Source organism: Salmo salar, chromosome 07, assembly GCF_965601325.2.
Source record: "Salmo salar chromosome 07, fSalSal1, whole genome shotgun sequence".
Taxonomy (NCBI): Eukaryota; Metazoa; Chordata; class Actinopteri; order Salmoniformes; family Salmonidae; genus Salmo; species Salmo salar.
Genome location: NC_138297.1, coordinates 72507424 through 72528119, shown reverse-complemented (window position 1 = coordinate 72528119; position 20696 = coordinate 72507424). Strand labels below are relative to the sequence as shown.

Below are 20696 nucleotides of genomic sequence, written 5' to 3'. Positions count from 1 at the left end.
GAACACCTCTTAGCCAGGTGACATGAGGGGAGAGAGAAAGGGGGAGGTCAATAGAAGGGCATGTGAAAGCACCTCTTAGCTAATAAGGAGCAGACATGTCTGTGTTCCATTCCTCCTTGTGTTATGACATTTTGGAGGTTTTCCCCATTAGCAGTAAAGACCTTTGCAGACTGTACATCAGATTCAGTCTATTACGATCATCACGACACACTGTGCGATGGTACCAGATTCAAATCTGGATATCAGCCTGGACAGATTGGAAATTAAACAATTGAAGCAAAAAAAAAATGAAAAAAGTACGTTCTGCCATTGGCTTGCGAGGCTACGTCAACTGACATAGGCCAGGCCGACTGACGTGGGCCGGGCCGACTGACGTGGGCCGGGCCGACTGACGTGGGCCGGGCCGACTGACGTGGGCCGGGCCGACTGACGTGGGCCGACCGACGTGGGCCCGGGCCGACCGACGTGGGCCCGGGCCGACCGACGTGGGCCCGGGCCGACCGACGTGGGCCCGGGCCGACCGACGTGGGCCCGGGCCGACCGACGTGGGCCCGGGCCGACCGACGTGGGCCCGGGCCGACCGACGTGGGCCCGGGCGACCGACGTGGGCCGGGGCGACCGACGTGGGCCGGGGCGACCGACGTGGGCCGGGGCGACCGACGTGGGCCGGGCCGACCGACGTGGGCCAGGCCGACCGACGTGGGCTAGGTGAACTTCAGCGGTGTATTTGTTCTGCGCAGACCTTACCTCTATGTTTTAAACGCGAGAGAAGTGAGTTCAGAAAAAGCTGAAAGTATGCATCTTTCAACAACAACAACAAAAAAAGCGGCAAACAGACAAACGTTATATGCATGTTCTGAATGTGTAGCGGACATGGTGGGTCATGTGATGAGGTAGCCTCGCCTCCCCCCCCCCCCCCCGCGAACTTCAAAACCAGTGTCTGCCCTCGGACCAAAAGGACATTTCCAGGGAATTTTCTCTTGGTCTACAGATGATTGTTTGCTCCTGTGGGAGACTCGGGCTCATGTCCCGTGTGTTACAAATGTAAGTTGATCATGTTCAGAAATAAACACAAAGAGCTAACTTACAGTAAATTACATTATCTAACTCAAATATGCCAATTAACGTATAGAACATACAGTATTTTTGCAGAATACTCTTTTTTTTTTAAGCAATTAATGGGGCCTCCTGAAATGCTCAGTGGTCTAAGGTACTGTATCGCAGTGCTAGAGGCATCACTACAGATCCGGGTTCGATCCCGGGCTGTGTTGTGGCCCGACCGCGATCGGGAGACCCATGAGGCTGCGAACAATTGGCCCATTGTCGTCCGGGTTAGAGGGAGGGTTTGGCCGGCTGGGATGTCCCTGTCTCATCGTGTTCTAGCGACTCCTTGTGGCAGCCGGGCGCAGTGCACGCTGACTTCGGTCTTCAGCTGTACTGTGTTTCTTCCGACACATTGGTGGGGCGGCTGGCTTCCCGGGTTAAGCGAGCACTCTGTCAAGAAGCAGTGCGGCTTGGCGTGGTCGTGTTTCGGAGGACGCACGTCTCACGGCCGTCGCCTCTCCCGAGTCCGTACGGGAGATGCAGCGATGAGACAAGAATAACTACCAATTAGGGAGAAAAGGGGGGGGGGGGGGGGGAAACTATATTTTTCTATTAAGTCATCTTTACTTTCACTTAAGTGTACTTTTTCCACCACTGGGAGAAAGATGATTGCATTCGTTGTGGAACCAGACTGCCTCCCGGGGTGAGGCTTACCCTGGCATGACGACGTGATAACTATGTAGATCTCTCCTGGACAGTGATTATTATCAATATATTCGTCTCTATTCTCAGGTTCTAGAATGCTAATTAACACCAACGTAGACATCATGCAAGACTACAAATCCCTGCAAATCATCTCTGTCTGTCACCTTTGCTAAACAGGTATTGTGTCAAATTTAAACTTGCACAAGACAGGTCACAGAATTGTACATTTAAAAGAAATTTAGCCAATTTATTAATTACTAAATGTAGCTAGATCGCTAATCCAGAGTCTTACCTTTGCCTCAATTTGGTAGTCTTGTCCAGATTATGGTATTTGTAGTTCTTTATGAGAGCCACGAGCAACTAATTAGCTTTTCATTTTTAGGAGGTAAATACAGGCAAATATACTGCTAAAAGTCACCTTGTCCTATAGAGATTTACAGTTATCAAAAACGTCATGCCAGGGAAGCCTAAACGAAAACACAGACCTTATTTTAAGGGTTTCTAAAAAAATCTGTTATGGGAAAAATGAATGGTGGAAAAACAATTGGAACCATTTTCTGGTTTGACCCTTTGGTTTTATGGGCATTATGACTGTGGTACTCTATTCAAAGACCATGGCGGAAGTCGGCTCAAAACAGAAGTGACGTAGGAGCATGTGGAATGAGTGGGATTCTGTGTTCACACATGTTACAAGTGATTCCTTTTAATAAACAACGACTTATCTGCATTCCAAATTAAAAGTAGTCTGAAAAAGGAGATGTGTTTCAGGACGATGCATCATGATACCTTGTTGACAACATGAACAGTAATCTGCTCCGCTCGGTTAACTTGAGAAGGGCACTCCTCCCTCACCGCTTTTGCGCGTTCAAATTATTATTGCATACGACAAAGTAACACGTTTTGTATAGCTTACAGGACAACATTTCAAAAAAACATAACTGAAATGTTTCTCGACGTGAGCACCGCAAATAACGTTTAGCTTTAACAACAAACAATGAACGTAGTTAGCCCTGTTTTCTGCAAAGTTATACGACAACGTCGAGGAAAGCAACATGGTTAAAGGTAGCGACTGGAATGTGACTCGACTTACACATTTACAGCGATATTACTTTATAAACTACATAAAATGTTGCTTAGGTCGAAAAGATGAACTCACCTGTCAACGTCTTCTTATCTGTTCAAAATTGAAATCCAGGGCGCTCTTTACGGGCTGCTGTTTCTTCCGGGTTGTCGAGCAACACTATTGGCTCCCGGTCCCCCAGGGGATATGACATCATCGAAACTGACCCGCCCAGCCTAGTGACGTGGCAGGATGTCAACAAGGCAGCATGTTGCAACGTCCAGAAACACATCTCTTTTCCATACGTTTTGAATTTTTTCAAACTAGTTTTCATTGGGAAGGCAAATACAGCGTTTTAATCAAAAGCAATCACTATTGCATGTGAAAACACAGACTCCTACTCAATTACCAGGGTTGCGGAGTACCTGATTACATGTAATCTGAGTAGATAAAAATGTAATCATTTACATTACCAGAACAAAAATGTATTGTAATCAGATTACAGATACTTTTGAAAAACAGGATGATTATTTTTAAATATAGAAAGGATGTTTGTGGAAAAAATATACATTACGACACCTTTCTGTTTTCTCAATGACATTCAAATCAGCATTGAAAAAAAGATGCAAGTTTAAGTTTGTTCCACCTGAGCGAGTCTAACCACAAGTTAGAGACCACTGTGATGACACACGATGTGTTTGATGGATCCTTTTTCGTCTTCTAATGCCACTTAAAGTGGAACTGACAGCGTTTTAACAACATGGCTTCGTGTTCAAATCTGTTCATATACACCCCCAGGAAGAATATGGTGCCTTTTTTTGTTTTTACATTTTCTGACAAGCGAGCGCTTAGATTTGGTCATAAAGTCATAGAATGTTTGGGAATTACATATAGTAAGTCATTTGTGAAAATTCTATAGCAATATAGAGTGGGAAAGGGGTCGTGTGTTTGGACAATTAATAGACACTGCAGGAAATAAATCCTAATAAAAAAAATGTGTCTCATCCAGGACCAGAGTCTACGCAGACCGGTGAACCATAGCCAATCAGCGCTACAGTAGGCCTATATACAAATAATCCATTTGGCACACATGTAACAGGTTCCGTCCCTCTCTTCGCCCCAACCCGGGCTCGAACCAGGGACCCTTGCACACATCAACAACTGACACCCACGAAGCATCGTTACCCATCGCGCCACAAAAGCCGCGGCCCTTGCAACGCAAGGGGAAACCCTACTTCAGGTCTCAGAGCTATTAGCGCGCACCACCGCTAACTAACTAGCCATTTCACATCGGTTACACACAGGCCTGGCATCGTTCCCTTTGAACTGGACTGTGTGTTTACAGACAGTAGCAAAAGCGCAACTTTAGATAATTAGAAGGCATTCGCCAAAAGCCACAAAATACACCTGAATGGATTTCTGCAAGTTTGTAAATACCACGGGAATCCTCTTACAGTCCTGTTGATCAAACAACCATGACGAGGTAGACTATCTCCTCCTCACTATGCACTTTAACAACAAGAGCAACAGCTAATGTTATCCAGAGTGATATGAGCTAAAAATCTAACGAGGGAATAGTAGATAAGCCGTCTCAAACATTTTTCAGCTTGTAGTTGACCGTCAAAATTGCACTCATAAACTACGGGGAATAATAGCCTGCTCGCCCTCCTGCAGCTTGCCTGCAATGCGTGCCTTGTCCCAACCCACAACTTGCCTGCACATTTCACCGATGCCAAATACATTTGATTGACAACTAAGAGATACGCTAACTGTCATTCAAGTTCAGCATAGCTAGCTAGCACAGTGATTCACATGTCTTGCTAACTAACCAAATGACACCTGCATCTTTAGCTGTAGCCACAGAAAAAAACGATATGGGGGGGGAGAAATTCAGCCATTCACCCACTCGTCCAAATGACAACATCCTACCAGCAGCTAGCTAACGTTAGTCTCCATGGAGAGTAATCCAAAAGTAATCAGATTACGTTACTGAGTTTCGTTACTGAATACAATTTTTGGACAGGTAACTAGTAACTGTAATAGATTACATTTAGAAAGTAGCCTACCCAACCTTTGCTCATTACTCCATGTGCTAAATCTAGCCTAGGCTACGTCACTTTGATTTGAAACGATTTCGCGGTGGGCATTGAACGGGGTACCCGGCTCACACCTGGGAGGCAACCTGGTTCCAAAATGAGTGAAATCATTTTTTCACCCTGTGTAAAATCTCCCCCAGCACGGTAACCTGGGCCAGATAATCAATCCCCTCACTCGCTCTCTTTCCCCATCTGCTTATTGGAAGTGTGAAGATATATGTGTCAATCACAGTTCTCAATCTCCATGGTGATGGTAAATCCAGACATTCACCTTGACAAAAATGCAGCGATCAGATTCAGTACACAGATGAAAAGTCAATAGCGGGGCTGAACACAGTCCACACTAATGAACAGTATAGTTTTCAATCTGAATCTGTCATTTGTAGGCTAACAACTGTAGTTGTGAAACCAAAATAACTAGTGATGATGCTAATCTTGGATCTTGTTAGAGCAGTAGTAGGGGGAAAAAAGTATTTGAGTTGAAACACATGCCTTCTCTTCTTGCCCTGTAGACTTAATTACCAACAAGTGGGCATGTGCTCTTCTCTGCCAGTGAGTCTATCTATACTGGGGAATTCAGTCATCCCCTTGGTGATAGGCTACATCCTAGTAGGAAATGAAGGAATAAGAGAAAAACATATCAGCACATTTCAACAGTAATTATAAAACAGTGTTAGATATTAAGATGAAAGAGACGCCCCACTAAATCAGTCTTAGGAACAGTTATAGCCTCAGCAGCTCCTGCAGAAGAAGGAACTGTCCCACATGTGTATTTTATTTTATTTATTTTTATTTCATCTGGTAGGCCAGTTGAGAACAAGTTCTCATTTACAACTGCGACCTGGTCAAGATAAAGCGTAGCAATTCGACACATACAACAACACAGTTACACATGGAGAAAAACTAACATACAGTCAATAATACAGTAGAACAAAAGAAAACCAAAAAGTCTATATACAGTGAATGGAAATGAGGTAAGTTAAGGCAATAAATAGGCCATGGTGGCGAAGTAATTACAATATAGCAATTAAACACTGGAGTGATAGATGTGCAGAAGATGAATGTGCAAGTAGAGATACAGGGGTGCAAAGGTGCAAGATAAATAAATACAGTATGGGGATGAGGTAGGTAGATAGATGGGCTGTAGGTAGGTAGATAAATGGCCACCTATTCCCTATGTACTATATAGTGCAATACTTACCCTATGGCCTCTGGTCAACAGTAGTGCACTATAGAGAGAATAGAGTGCCATTTGGGACGAATGTCCCTGGCGGAGCGTCAAATACCCTGTGCTCTAAATATATAAACAAAGCGGGAGCTTGGAGTCCGCCCACAGTAGCTCTAACACTGACATCTAGTGTTGTCAGTGTGTCTGTCTGAGTGGTGCTGCTCATCAGAAATACACAGGCAGTAGTAGAATAGTGAATCGAGGAGGAGAGTGTGAGTGACTGAAACATGAAACGATGCAGAGTACATCCTCTGCATTAACCTGAGTGCAGTGGGCATCAAAAGCAAACAAGTGTCAGGTAAGACGTAGACTGAGATATCCTATGGTATACAATGGTTTCTATATCTTCTAGAGATATCCTGTAGTAACTATGGTTTCTATATCTTCTAGAGATATCCTGTAGTAACTATGGTTTCTATATCTTCTAGAGATATCCTGTAGTAACTATGGTTTCTATATCTTCTAGAGATATCCTGTAGTAACTATGGTTTCTATATCTTCTAGAGATATCCTGTAGTAACTATGGTTTCTATATCTTCTAGAGATATCCTGTAGTAACTATGGTTTCTATATCTTCTAGAGATATCCTGTAGTAACTATGGTTTCTATATCTTCTAGAGATATCCTGTAGTAACTATGGTTTCTATATCTGCTAGAGATATCCTGTAGTAACTATGGTTTCTATATCTTCTAGAGATATCCTGTAGTAACTATGGTTTCTATATCTTCTAGAGATATCCTGTAGTAACTATGGTTTCTATATCTTCTAGAGATATCCTGTAGTAACTATGGTTTCTATATCTGCTAGAGATATCCTGTAGTAACTATGGTTTCTATATCTTCTAGAGATATCCTGTAGTAACTATGGTTTCTATATCTTCTAGAGATATCCTGTAGTAACTATGGTTTCTATATCTTCTAGAGATATCCTATGGTATACTATGGTTTCTATATCTTCTAGAGATATCCTGTAGTAACTATGGTTTCTATATCTTCTAGAGATATCCTGTAGTAACTATGGTTTCTATATCTTCTAGAGATATCCTGTAGTAACTATGGTTTCTATATCTTCTAGAGATATCCTGTAGTAACTATGGTTTCTATATCTTCTAGAGATATCCTGTAGTAACTATGGTTTCTATATAATTTAATAGCTACAGACTGTGGACTGTCTCTCTCAGAGAGCATTGTTAAATGTATGATGTAATGAAGACATCAGAATGGATTACATGTGTTGTAGGCTCTAACGGACAGTAAAGCTATTAACACAGTCAACAAATACAACAAAACAACAACTGATGAGCCCCAAGTACTTCAAACTCACAAAGAGAATCTAAAGTAGTTTATTAACATCTGTCTCATATCAATTCTCCACACCCTGCCTGGGAGTAAGTTAGCCACGTAATATCCACATAATATGGAAGGTACTATTCATGTACTATCCAGGTAATATCCAGGTAATATCCATGTACTTTCCATGTACTATCCATGTACTATCCAGGTAACATCTGTGTACTATCCATTTAATATCCAGGTAATATCCATGTAGTATTCATGTAATATCCATGTACTATCCATGTACTTTCCATGTACTATCCAGGTAATATCCAGGTATTATCCGTGTACTATCCATGTACTATCCAGGTAAAATCCAGGTAATATCCATGTACCATCCAGGAAATATCCAGGTAATATCCGTGTACTATTCGTGTACTATCCTGTAACGGTTGTCGTATGAAGTGGACCAAGGCGCAGCGGGTTGAGTGCTCATTTTAAACTTTTATTGAACACTAAATAAACAAAACAAGAAAACGAACGAACGAACAGTAATGCAGGCTACACACAGCAGTGCAAAAACAACTTCCCACCAACCACAGGTGAAAAAAGGGCTACCTAAGTATGAGTCTCAATCAGCAACAATGATGTACAGCTGTTCCTGATTGAGAGCCATACCAGGCCAACAAAGAAATACACAACATAGAAAACCATAGAAATACAAAATAAGAACATTACCCCCAAAAAACGGAACACATAAAACAAACACCCCTCTTACATAAATACATATCCCAATAAACCCCGAACCACATAAAACAAATACCCCCTGCCACGTCCTGACCAAACTACAATAACCAATAACCCCTTATACTGGTCAGGACGTGACATATCCATGTAATATCCAGGTAATATTTGTGTACTATCTGTGTACTCTCCAGGTAATATCCAGGTACTGTCCATGTACTATCCATGTACTATTCCATGTAATATCCATGCACTATCCATCCATCCATGCACTATCCAGGTAATATCCATGTACTATCCAGGTAATATCCAGGTAATATCCATGTACTATCCAGGTAATATCCAGGTACTATCCATGTAATATCTATGTACTATCCAGCTGCTATCCATGTACTATCCATGTACTATCCATGTACTATCCAGGTAATATCCATGTACTATCCAGGTAATATCCATGTACTATCCAGGTAATATCCATGTACTATCCATGTAATATCCATGTACTATCCATGTACTATCCAGGTAATATCCATGTACTATCCAGGTAATATCCAGGTAATATCCATGTACTATCCATGTGCTATCCAGGTAATATCCAGGTACTATCCAGGTAATATCCATGTACTATCCAGGTAATATCCATGTACTATCCATGTACTATCCAGGTAATATCCATGTACTATCCAGGTAATATCCAGGTAATATCCATGTACTATCCATGTGCTATCCAGGTAATATCCAGGTACTATCCAGGTAATATCTATGTACTATCCATCCATCCATGCACTATCCAGGTAATATCCATGTACTATCCAGGTAATATCCAGGTAATATCCATGTACTATCCATGTACTATCCAGGTAATATCCAGGTACTATCCATGTAATATCTATGTACTATCCAGCTGCTATCCATGTACTATCCATGTACTATCCAGGTAATATCCATGTAATATCCAGGTAATATCCATGTACTATCCAGGTAATATCCATGTACTATCCATGTACTATCCATGTACTATCCATGTACTATCCAGGTAATATCCATGTACTATCCAGGTAATATCCAGGTAATATCCATGTACTATCCATGTGCTATCCAGGTAATATCCAGGTACTATCCAGGTAATATCCATGTACTATCCAGGTAATATCCATGTACTATCCATGTACTATCCAGGTAATATCCATGTACTATCCAGGTAATATCCAGGTAATATCCATGTACTATCCATGTGCTATCCAGGTAATATCCATGTACTATCCAGGTAATATCTATGTACTATCCAGCTGCTATCCATGTACTATCCATGTACTATCCAGGTAATATCCATGTACTAACCAGGTAATATCCAGGTAATATCCATGTACTATCCATGTACTATCCAGGTAATATCCAGGTAATATCCATGTACTATCCATGTACTATCCATGTACTATCCAGGTAATATCCGTGTAATATCCAGGTAATATCCATGTACTATCCAGGTAATATCCATGTACTATCCAGGTACTATCCATGCACTATCCAGGTAATATCCAGGTAATATCCATGTACTATCCATGTACTATCCAGGTAATATCCAGGTACTATCCATGTAATATCTATGTACTATCCAGCTGCTATCCATGTACTATCCAGGTAATATCCATGTACTATCCAGGTAATATCCATGTACTATCCATGTACTATCCAGGTAATATCCATGTACTATCCAGGTAATATCCATGTACTATCCAGCTGCTATCCATGTACTATCCAGGTAATATCCATGTACTATCCAGGTAATATCCATGTACTATCCATGTACTATCCAGGTAATATCCATGTACTATCCAGGTAATATCCATGTACTATCCAGGAAATATCCATGTACTATCCAGGTAATATCCAGGTAATATCCATGTACTATCCATGTACTATCCATGTAATATCCAGGTACTATCCAGGTAATATCCAGGTAATATCCATGTACTATCCAGGTACTATCCATGTAATGGGGGGGGGGGGGTCCAACTCAGCCCTCCACTCTTTATTGATTTCTATAGCTGCTTCCCAAATGGCGCCCTATTCCCTATATAGTGCACTCTTTTTGATCAGGACTCATAGAGGCTCTGGTCAAAAGTAGTGCACTATTTTAGAGAATAGGATTCTATTTGGCACACAGCCTAAGTTTATTATGTTTCCAGTTTCCAAGACATTTGATATTGTAATAATTGGGACCCCATACAGAAGCTGTGCAAATTAGGGCCTATTTAGCCTTGGGGGGAGATATAACTATAAACGGCACGGACACCTCACAGACAAAGGCTCCTTTTTGTTTTGTTTTTTTTAACCTGAGGAAAGAAAGAGAGGAAAAGTGATAGAATATCCGTCAATAATCTACACTGGCGGTAGACGAGTAGAGGAGTAGCTAACTCTCTCAAGGTTTTCCTGCTGCTCTGTTGTACATTATTCATCTAGCAGAGAGCCAGAGGGCTCGTCATTGACCTCAGCACCTCACAACAAAAACCCTTCATGGCATGCATACCAAATGGAACCCTGTTCCCTTCATAGCACACTGCTTTAGACCAGGGCCCTATTCCCTGTATAGAACACTGCTTTAGACCAGAGCCCCATTCCCCACATAGTGCACTGCTTTAGACCAGAGCCCCGTTCCCTACATAGTGCACTACTTTAGACCAGAGCCCCATTCCCCACATAGTGCACTGCTTTAGACCAGAGCCCCGTTCCCTACATAGTGCACTACTTTAGACCAGAGCCCCATTCCCCACATAGTGCACTGCTTTAGACCAGAGCCCCGTTCCCTACATAGTGCACTACTTTAGACCAGGGCCCTATTCCCTAGATAGCACACTGCTTTTGACCAGAGCCCTATGGGTCTGTATGAGGGGGGGAGGGGTCCTGGTCAAAAGTAGTGTGCTATGTAGGGAATATGATCCCATTTGGGACGTACACCATGAGATGAAAGAATGCAATGTTTTGTAATTCAACTATTGAGTCCTGAAGTCACACCCCGCCTCCTCCTCCTCCATCCTTACTGCAATTCAATAGTTTGGGATTTTCAACTTCATGCATTATTCATGAGGGTATAGGAGGGGAAAGTCTCTGCTACTTTAGCTTGGTTACTGTTGTCATGGAACCATACTGCCTGTCTGTAAGTCTAACAACATATTATGGGATCAGTTCGGTTACTGTTGTCATGGAACCATACTGCCTGTCTGTAAGTCTAACGACATATTATGGGATCAGTACGGTTACTGTTGTCATGGAACCATACTGCCTGTCTGTAAGTCTAACAACATATTATGGGATCAGTACGGTTACTGTTGTCATGGAACTATACTGCCTGTCTGTCAGTCTAACAACATATTATGGGATCAGTACGGTTACTGTTGTCATGGAACCATACTGCCTGTCTGTCTGTTAGTCTAACGACATATTATGGGATCAGTACGGTTACTGTTGTCATGGAACCATACTGCCTGCCTGTCTGTTAGTCTAACGACATATTATGGAATCAGTACGGTTACTGTTGTCATGGAACCATACTGCCTGTCTGTCTGTTAGTCTAACGACATATTATGCGATCAGTACGGTTACTGTTGTCATGGAACCATACTGCCTGTCTGTAAGTCTAACAACATATTATGGGATCAGTACGGTTACTGTTGTCATGGAACCATACTGCCTGTCTGTCTGTTAGTCTAACGACATATTATGGGATCAGTACGGTTACTGTTGTCATGGAACCATACTGCCTGTCTGTCTGTTAGTCTAACGACATATTATGCGATCAGTACGGTTACTGTTGTCATGGAACCATACTGCCTGTCTGTTAGTCTAACGACATATTATGGGATCAGTACGGTTACTGTTGTCATGGAACCATACTGCCTGTCTGTAAGTCTAACAACATATTATGGGATCAGTACGGTTACTGTTGTCATGGAACTATACTGCCTGTCTGTAAGTCTAACGACATATTATGGGATCAGTACAGTTACTGTTGTCATGGAACCATACTGCCTGTCTGTAAGTCTAACGACATATTATGGAATCAGTACGGTTACTGTTGTCATGGACCCATACTGCCTGTCTGTAAGTCTAACGACATATTATGGGATCAGTACGGTTACTGTTGTCATGGAACCATACTGCCTGTCTGTAAGTCTAACGACATATTATGGGATCAGTACGGTTACTGTTGTCATGGACCCATACTGCCTGTCTGTAAGTCTAACAACATATTATGGGATCAGTACGGTTACTGTTGTCATGGAACCATACTGCCTGTCTGTAAGTCTAACGACATATTATGGGATCAGTACGGTTACTGTTGTCATGGAACCATACTGCCTGTCTGTCTGTAAGTCTAACGACATATTATGGGATCAGTACGGTTACTGTTGTCATGGAACCATACTGCCTGTCTGTCTGTAAGTCTAACGACATATTATGGGATCAGTACGGTTACTGTTGTCATGGAACCATACTGTCTGTCTGTAAGTCTAACAACATATTATGGGATCAGTACGGTTACTGTTGTCATGGAACCATACTACCTGTCTGTCTGTAAGTCTAACGACATATTATGGGATCAGTACGGTTACTGTTGTCATGGAACCATACTGCCTGTCTGTCTGTCAGTCTAACAACATATTATGGGATCAGTACGGTTACTGTTGTCATGGAACCATACTGCCTGTCTGTCAGTCTAACAGACATATTATGGGATCAGTACGGTTACTGTTGTCATGGAACCATACTGCCTGTCTGTCAGTCTAACGACATATTATGGGATCAGTACGGTTACTGTTGTCATGGAACCATACTGCCTGTCTGTCAGTCTAACAACATATTATGGGATCAGTACGGTTACTGTTGTCATGGAACCATACTGTCTGTCTGTCTGTAAGTCTAACAACATATTATGGGATCAGTACGGTTACTGTTGTCATGGAACCATACTGCCTGTCTGTCAGTCTAACAACATATTATGGGATCAGTACGGTTACTGTTGTCATGGAACCATACTGCCTGTCTGTAAGTCTAACAACATATTATGGGATCAGTACGGTTACTGTTGTCATGGAACCATACTGCCTGTCTGTCTGTTAGTCTAACGACATATTATGGGATCAGTACGGTTACTGTTGTCATGGAACCATACTGCCTGCCTGTCTGTTAGTCTAACGACATATTATGGAATCAGTACGGTTACTGTTGTCATGGAACCATACTGCCTGTCTGTAAGTCTAACGACATATTATGGGATCAGTACGGTTACTGTTGTCATGGAACCACACTGCCTGTCTGTCAGTCTAACGACATATTATGGGATCAGTACGGTTACTGTTGTCATGGAACCATACTGCCTGTTTGTCTGTAAGTCTAACGACATATTATGGGATCAGTACGGTTACTGTTGTCATGGAACCATACTGCCTGCCTGTCTGTCAGTCTAACAACATATTATGGGATCAGTACGGTTACTGTTGTCATGGAACCGTACTGCCTGTCTGTCTGTTAGTCTAATGACATATTATGGGATCAGTACGGTTACTGTTGTCATGGAACCGTACGTCCTGTCTGTCTGTAAGTCTAACGACATATTATGGGATCAGTACGGTTACTGTTGTCATGGAACCATACTGACTGTCTGTCTGTAAGTCTAACGACATATTATGGAATCAGTACGGTTACTGTTGTCATGGAACCATACTGCCTGTCTGTCTAGTCTAACAACATATTATGGGATCAGTACGGTTACTGTTGTCATGGAACCATACTGTCTGTCTGTAAGTCTAACGACATATTATGGAATCAGTTCGGTTACTGTTGTCATGGAACCATACTGCCTGTCTGTCTGTAAGTCTAACGACATATTATGGAATCAGTACGGTTACTGTTGTCATGGAACCATACTGCCTGTCTGTAAGTCTAACGACATATTATGGAATCAGTACGGTTACTGTTGTCATGGAACCATACTGCCTGTCTGTCTGTAAGTCTAACAACATATTATGGGATCAGTACGGTTACTGTTGTCATGGAACCATACTGTCTGTCTGTAAGTCTAACGACATATTATGGGATCAGTACGGTTACTGTTGTCATGGAACCATACTGCCTGTCTGTAAGTCTAACGACATATTATGGGATCAGTACGGTTACTGTTGTCATGGAACCATACTGCCTGTCTGTAAGTCTAACAACATGTTATGGGATCAGTACGGTTACTGTTGTCATGGAACCATACTGCCTGTCTGTCTGTAAGTCTAACAACATATTATGGGATCAGTACGGTTACTGTTGTCATGGAACCATACTGCCTGTCTGTCTGTAAGTCTAACAACATATTATGGGATCAGTACGGTTACTGTTGTCATGGAACCATACTGCCTGTCTGTAAGTCTAACAACATATTATGGGATCAGTACGGTTACTGTTGTCATGGAACCATACTGCCTGTCTGTCAGTCTAACAACATATTATGGGATCAGTACGGTTACTGTTGTCATGGAACCATACTGCCTGTCTGTAAGTCTAACGACATATTATGGGATCAGTACGGTTACTGTTGTCATGGACCCATACTGCCTGTCTGTAAGTCTAACAACATATTATGGGATCAGTACGGTTACTGTTGTCATGGAACCATACTGCCTGTCTGTAAGTCTAACGACATATTATGGGATCAGTACGGTTACTGTTGTCATGGAACCATACTGCCTGTCTGTCTGTAAGTCTAACGACATATTATGGGATCAGTACGGTTACTGTTGTCATGGAACCATACTGTCTGTCTGAAAGTCTAACAACATATTATGGGATCAGTACGGTTACTGTTGTCATGGAACCATACTACCTGTCTGTCTGTAAGTCTAACGACATATTATGGGATCAGTACGGTTACTGTTGTCATGGAACCATACTGCCTGTCTGTCTGTCAGTCTAACAACATATTATGGGATCAGTACGGTTACTGTTGTCATGGAACCATACTGCCTGTCTGTAAGTCTAACGACATATTATGGGATCAGTACGGTTACTGTTGTCATGGAACCATACTGCCTGTCTGTCAGTCTAACAACATATTATGGGATCAGTACGGTTACTGTTGTCATGGAACCATACTGCCTGTCTGTCAGTCTAACGACATATTATGGGATCAGTACGGTTACTGTTGTCATGGAACCATACTGCCTGTCTGTCAGTCTAACGACATATTATGGGATCAGTACGGTTACTGTTGTCATGGAACCATACTGTCTGTCTGTCTGTAAGTCTAACAACATATTATGGGATCAGTACGGTTACTGTTGTCATGGAACCATACTGCCTGTCTGTCTGTAAGTCTAACGACATATTATGGGATCAGTACGGTTACTGTTGTCATGGAACCATACTGCCTGTCTGTCAGTCTAACAACATATTATGGGATCAGTACGGTTACTGTTGTCATGGAACCATACTGCCTGTCTGTAAGTCTAACGACATATTATGGGATCAGTACGGTTACTGTTGTCATGGAACCATACTGCCTGTCTGTCAGTCTAACAACATATTATGGGATCAGTACGGTTACTGTTGTCATGGAACCATACTGCCTGCTCTGTCTGTAAGTCTAACAGACATATTATGGGATCAGTACGGTTACTGTTGTCATGGAACCAGTACTGCCTGTCTGTCTGTAAGTCTAACGACATATTATGGGATCAGTACGGTTACTGTTGTCATGGAACCATACTGCCTGTCTGTAAGTCTAACAACATATTATGGGATCAGTACGGTTACTGTTGTCATGGAACCATACTGTCTGTCTGTAAGTCTAACGACATATTATGGAATCAGTTCGGTTACTGTTGTCATGGAACCATACTGCCTGTCTGTCTGTAAGTCTAACGACATATTATGGAATCAGTACGGTTACTGTTGTCATGGAACCATACTGCCTGTCTGTCAGTCTAACGACATATTATGGGATCAGTACGGTTACTGTTGTCATGGAACCATACTGCCTGTCTGTCTGTAAGTCTAACAACATATTATGGGATCAGTACGGTTACTGTTGTCATGGAACCATACTGTCTGTCTGTAAGTCTAACGACATATTATGGAATCAGTACGGTTACTGTTGTCGTGGAACCATACTGCCTGTCTGTCAGTCTAACAACATATTATGGGATCAGTACGGTTACTGTTGTCATGGAACCATCCTGCCTATCTGTAAATCTAACTATCATAACAAATACGCGGTCTGGCTAGAGTGAAACCTCTTCAGCAAATATGGGTAAACACCCGGGTGTCAAATCCCCCTTCCTTCCAGCCAGTACCTGCCACTTAGTGACTGGTTATTGATGTAGAATCCAATTATCTAGCACCGGTGAAAGGGCCAACGGCTTCATTTGGGTTTTAGATGAACTAAGAGGCCAAGGCACTTCGGTTAAACTTAAGAGCTACAATTGACAATGTTTTAGTCCAATAGTAACGGCGGGCGGTGGCGTCGAGTGTTGACACTCGTTCCTAAGAGCCGTTAAGGCTCGGTGCTTTTATAAAGTACATCATTGTATCACTTCGAATTAGTGTAAATTAGTGTAATTGTATAATGTGTTCTTCAGGGGCAATGTAGCAACCGCTTGTTGGGCTCTCCAGACAGTCTCGAAATGGCACCCTATTCCCTACATGGTGCACTACTTTTGACCTGAGCCCTAGTTCATTCTACAGGGAATAGGGAGCCATTTAGGACGGAGTCATGCGGAAGCCAACCCCTTTTAGCTTGTAATTGCAGATACTCATACTTTTAACCTATAGTCTGATATTATCTCGTCTGAACTCATTATGGGGCAGCGGTACATCCTAACTTTCCTCACAGTAAATACTTTTCATTGTGGAGGTCACAGGAGAGGCAGCCGATAGATTAACTCACAGAATGGAAATGGAATGGTTTTGGGGTGCATCCCAAATGGTTCCCTATTCCCTATATAGTATACTACTTTAGACCAGAGCCCTATTCCCTATATAGTATACTACTTTAGACCAGAACCCTATTCCCTATTTAGTACACTAAATAGGGAATAGGGTGCCATTTGGGACGTAGGCCTAGACTAAAGTTGAGTGAATAAACAAATAAACGGAAAACAGAACACAATAGTAATGTAGTGATGGTCTGTGGAGAGGGATTCAATGGTAATGTAGTGATGGACTGTGTAGAGGGATTCAATGGTAATGTAGTGATGGACTGTGTAGAGGGATTCAATAGTAATGTAGTGATGGACTGTGGAGAGGGATTCAATAGTAATGTAGTGATGGACTGTGGAGAGGGATTAAATGGTAATGTAGTGATGGACTGTGTAGAGGGATTCAATAGTAATGTAGTGATGGACTGTGTAGAGGGATTAAATGGTAATGTAGTGATGGACTGTGGAGAGGGATTCAATGGTAATGTAGTGATGGTCTGTGGAGAGGGATTCAATAGTAATGTAGTGATGGACTGTGGAGAGGGATTCAATAGTAATGTAGTGATGGACTGTGGAGAGGGATTCAATGGTAATGTAGTGATGGACTGTGTAGAGGGATTCAATAGTAATGTAGTGATGGACTGTGTAGAGGGATTCAATGGTAATGTAGTGATGGACTGTGGAGAGGGATTCAATAGTAATGTAGTGATGGACTGTGGAGAGGGATTCAATAGTAATGTAGTGATGGACTGTGGAGAGGGATTCAATGGTAATGTAGTGATGGACTGTGGAGAGGGATTCAATGGTAATGTAGTGATGGACTGTGTAGAGGGATTCAATGGTAATGTAGTGATGGACTGTGGAGAGGGATTCAATAGTAATGTAGTGATGGACTGTGGAGAGGGATTCAATGGTAATGTAGTGATGGACTGTGGAGAGGGATTCAATGGTAATGTAGTGATGGACTGTGGAGAGGGATTCAATAGTAATGTAGTGATGGACTGTGGAGAGGGATTCAATAGTAATGTAGTGATGGTCTGTGGAGAGGGATTCAATAGTAATGTAGTGATGGACTGTGGAGAGGGATTCAATGGTAATGTAGTGATGGACTGTGTAGAGGGATTACATGGTAATGTAGTGATGGACTGTGGAGAGGGATTCAATAGTAATGTAGTGATGGACTGTGTAGAGGGATTAAATGGTAATGTAGTGATGGACTGTGGAGAGGGATTCAATGGTAATGTAGTGATGGACTGTGGAGAGGGATTCAATAGTAATGTAGTGATGGACTGTGTAGAGGGATTAAATGGTAATGTAGTGATGGTCTGTGGAGAGGGATTCAATAGTAATGTAGTGATGGACTGTGGAGAGGGATTCAATGGTAATGTAGTGATGGACTGTGTAGAGGGATTCAATGGTAATGTAGTGATGGACTGTGGAGAGGGATTCAATAGTAATGTAGTGATGGACTGTGTAGAGGGATTAAATGGTAATGTAGTGATGGACTGTGGAGAGGGATTCTCAAAAGCAATTAGCAATAATTACCTATTGTCTACCTTTGGTGGCCCTGATTAGAAAAGTGTGTGCTTGTGCTTTGAATGTTGAGTAACACTCAATTGGAGGAGGACCATCAAGGCAGTGGTGTGTGTGTGTTTGTGTGTGTGTGTGTGTGTGTGTGTGTGTGTGTGTGTGTGTGTGTGTGTGTGTGTGTGTGTGTGTGTGTGTGTGTTTGCTTGCTACAGTAAAACCCAGTGTTTTTTAATGATAAACTGTCAGAGTTGTGTTTATGTTTGTCAATGAGGTCTGAACCCTAAACGTTGGTCAGGGACACTATAAGCCACTAGAAAGCTGTCTGTCATTCGTGAAGCTGGTCAGGGACACTATAAGCCACTAGAAAGCTGTCTGTCATTCGTGAAGCTTAACCATCAAGCTTCAAAGAGCCTGTTTGGAATGAGTGATTTTGAGGTCCTGGGGATTGTTTGGTGGTGTCCTTTAATTTACGGATCAAACCCTATTTTTCAATTTTCTCCCAAAATGTATTTGCACCTTTATTTTAACTAGGCAAGTCAGTTAAGAACAAATTGTTATTTACAATGACGGCCTACCCCAGGAAAACCCGGACGACCCTGGGCCAATTGTGCGCCGCCCTATGGGACTCCCAATCACGGCCCGGGTGTGATACAGCCTGGATTTGAACCAGGGACTGTAGTGACGCCTCTAGCACTGAGATTCAGTGCCTTAGACCGCTTACACCGCTCGGGTGTGATACAGCCTGGATTTGAACCAGGGACTGTAGTGTAAGCGTTTGAAAGGAACCACTTTGTAGTGTGTGGAAATGTGAAAGGATTGTAGGAGAATAAACACATTAGATCTGGTCAAAGATAAAAACAAAAGGAAAAAAACATGTATTTTCTATTTGTGTTTTGTTCCATCATGTTTGAAATGCAAGAGAAAGGACCATACATTAGTATAGGATCCTAGGTGTAATTTAGATTTTATCCACAAGATGGCAGCTGTGTGTGTGTGTGTGTGTGTGTGTGTGTGTGTGTGTGTGTGTGTGTGTGTGTGTGTGTGTGTGTGTGTGTGTGTGTGTGTGTGTGTGTGTGTGTGCTGTGTGTGTGTGTGTGTGTGTGCGTGCGCACGCGCAAAGTTTCAGACTGATCCAGTGAAGAATTGCCTCACTACACCATATTTTACATCAAGTCTGCCAGGATTTTTGTCCAAATGCGCCGAATTGGTCAATTCAAACATTTTCAAATACATCTGTATTTGTATTTATTATGGATCCCCATTAGTCCCTGCCAAGGCAGCGGCTACTCTTCCTGGGGTTTATTATGGATCCCCATTACTTCCTGCCAAGGCAGTGGCTACTCTTCCTGGGGTTTATTATGGATCCCCATTAGTTCCTGCCAAGGCAGCAGCTACTCTTCCTGGGGTTTATTATGGATCCCCATTAGTTCCTGCCAAGGCAGCAGCTACTCTTCCTGGGGTTTATTGTGGATCCCCATTAGTTCCTGCCAAGGCAGCAGCTACTCTTCCTGGGGTTTATTATGGATCCCCATTAGTTCCTGCCAAGGCAGCAGGCTACTCTTCCTGGGGTTTATTATGGATCCCCATTAGTTCCTGCCAAGGCAGCAGCTACTCTTCCTGGGGTTTATTGTGGATCCCAATTAGTTCCTGCCAAGGCAGCAGCTACTCTTCCTGGGGTTTATTATGGATCCCCATTAGTTCCTGCCAAGGCAGCAGCTACTCTTCCTGGGGTTTATTATGGATCCCCATTAGTTCCTGCCAAGGCAGCAGCTACTCTTCCTGGGGTCCAAACACACCAAATCACCCACATTACATATAAAACAAAAGATTAAACAGTGAACTATGTTTGTACTGAATGAGCTACAGATTAAACAGTACATCATTTAACATCCCTACACCACCACATGGTGTACATAACTATAGAGAACATACACAAATGATATGGTAATAAAAAATGTAAGTTTACAAACTCTCAGGAATGTCATACATGATGGATCATGAGCTTCCCTACAGAAAATACACTAACCTTCACACATCTAGATGGGCAGGTG

The 20696-nt window shown here is 42.4% G+C and overlaps 1 protein-coding gene across 5 annotated transcripts in view; it reads right to left on the bottom strand.

Moving 5' to 3' along the window:
• LOC106591484 (rho guanine nucleotide exchange factor 39) overlaps positions 1-3065 on the bottom strand; it is a 107024-nt gene extending 103959 nt beyond the window's left edge. For all 5 annotated transcript variants that reach the window (XR_014392966.1, XR_014392967.1, XR_014392968.1 and 2 more), the window contains exon 1: positions 2906-3065. The gene's annotated coding sequence lies outside the window, so the exon portion shown is untranslated. The remainder of the gene's footprint in view (positions 1-2905) is intronic.
• Positions 3066-20696: the final 17631 nt, after the last annotated feature.